Raw genomic sequence first — 2,190 nt, 5'->3', positions numbered from 1 at the left:
TTTCTCTAATATTTTCTGATACTTCATATATAAGTATATTGAGATTCTACCCAAACCATAAAAGTTCATTGGTATTTGCATTCTAAACTCAGAAGTAAACAAACTCTGCCTCCTAAAACATTTATATCAACATCAAATTCCACATAGTGAACACTGATGAGCCAAGATCTCAAAGAACTCAGACTCATTAAGCAAAGATGCGCAATCGTGTTAGTTGATGAAGGAAGACTAGGGACTTAGGTATTTGCAATCATTCTGATGAGAACTGAAATAAGGGAGTTCATAGACAGAAAATCCAATTCTCCAGAGTTCCAATTCCCCAAACATTCTAACAAATTCGAGGGTTTTTTTTTTTTATTTAAAAAAGTATCTTTATTACAAATTGGAAAAATATGTAACACTTCACAAATTTGCGTGTCATTCTTGTGCAGGGGCCATGCTAATCTCAGTGTCGTTCCAATTTTAGTAAATGTTCTGCCAAAGCGAGCACAAATTTGAATTTTTATTAAAATGTACAGACTTTTCCCCCACCTTTCCAAACATTTTTATCTCATTCATTCTTTTTGTTCATAGCCCATGACATTTAAACTGCAGAGTTTTTGGCAAATTTTGAATCAGGGCTTTAACAGAGAGAAACAATACCAGGCAGAAATAAAGGAGGATGAAGTCACTTATAACAATATGTAATCATGCGTTTATTTCTTAATTTCATCCATACTTAGTTTACATGTGTTTTATGTGAGAAATATATATATATATATATAGAGAGAGAGAGAGAGAGGAAATGAAGGGGGGAAACATAGGTTAACAAATATATAACACGATTAGTGCTTATATAAAAAGAAGTGATTTGTTTTTATGAAAGAAGTGGCTAAGGAGTATCCTTCAAAGAGAAAACTATCATATGAGAATTATTAGGATAATTATTCTATTTTTAGTCAGTTTATTAAGGTCCCAAGAGCATAAACCTGCTGAATTTTCTCTCCCTTCTTTAACATAACATATAAAATAATCTTTCTCATCTGTCTCTGCTCAAGGATGTTTATTTCCTTTCCATGTTGTTCTATGCACATGTCATTTTCTTCTCTATAGTCAGAGTAGGATGCTGACCTAATGCATTCAGCAGGGGCAGGAAGGGCGGCAGGGAGATGTATTGCTCTCTCTGCTTTAATATCCTGGCTGAACACACACCGTTAGGTACACAGCCACACGTTTGGTTGACAGAGGTGCCTGTGACCCATGCGACAGGGATTAATAGGCATCTATTCTCGGCATCTTACCTTAGTAAACCTCAGGTCACCTTTGTTGTTTGGAGATACTCCCTTATTTCCCTACCTGTGCTTGAAAACCCTCTTGTTTGCCTTCAGGGCTACTGACTCACCCTGATTGTCCTTCCTTCAAAGTGAATAATCAGAGTGGGGACAGGGTTATAATAAATGGAGAGTTGTTGCTTTGCGAAAAGCAGAAAATATTACGTTTAAGTTAAATATGAGTTAAGATCTTTACTGTAAAAGCTCGTGTTTTTGTACTCCAGGATGCAAACATTGCTTTGAGTATCTGGCCATTGGTTTTCTCTTCCATAAAGAGAAGAAAGTGAATATAACCAGTCTTGTGAATAAATTCATTTCTAATCAAACTCAAGAGTCTCTAAGTGGCATCTGTGTTACATTCTAGAACTCGCTGTGATTCAATTGTGGTGGTTTTTTGCTTTTGATTCTCAGGTATGTGCCTTTAAGATTTTCTACAGTAAATTAAAAAGTTCATATCCTTTGTTTTAAAAGTAGCTTCAAGCTAGAAACAGATTACCTTTTGGAATTAAGTCATTGTAGCTTTATGTCCTTGATCCTGCTTAATCATTGATGTCACTATTTCCTGTGTGTGCTTCTGTTTGAGGACTCTAATTTCTTCTAACAAATCCCATTCTTGCCCTTGGTGACCTGTAAGGTGGCACTAAAAAGTTGCCTGTTGTATCAACCAGGACACTTTCTGTTACAAATAACAGAAGATCTCATCAAAATTGGCTTACATAAAACAAAATATAATTTACTGGTTCTCATTATTAAGGAATTCTGGTGGTAGACGTAGCTTCAGGCATGACTGGATACAATTGCTCAAGAAATGTTACGTGTGTCTTGTTCATTTCTCTGATGTTGCTGTTGACTGCATTGTGCCCACTGAAAATTCAGATGT

At 35.7% G+C, this 2,190-nt stretch overlaps 1 non-coding gene across 1 annotated transcript; it reads right to left on the bottom strand.

Moving 5' to 3' along the window:
* Positions 1–386: 386 nt before the first annotated feature.
* LOC117079749 lies at positions 387–490 on the bottom strand. Its single transcript, XR_004435591.1, has one exon. It is a non-coding gene; the product is annotated as a U6 spliceosomal RNA (small nuclear RNA).
* Positions 491–2,190: the final 1,700 nt, after the last annotated feature.

Source organism: Trachypithecus francoisi, unplaced genomic scaffold (genome assembly GCF_009764315.1).
Source record: "Trachypithecus francoisi isolate TF-2019V2 unplaced genomic scaffold, Tfra_2.0 Lachesis_group7, whole genome shotgun sequence".
In the NCBI taxonomy this organism is placed as follows: Eukaryota; Metazoa; Chordata; class Mammalia; order Primates; family Cercopithecidae; genus Trachypithecus; species Trachypithecus francoisi.
Note: the sequence above shows the minus strand (reverse complement) of the source record. Positions and strands in the feature narration are given on the sequence as shown.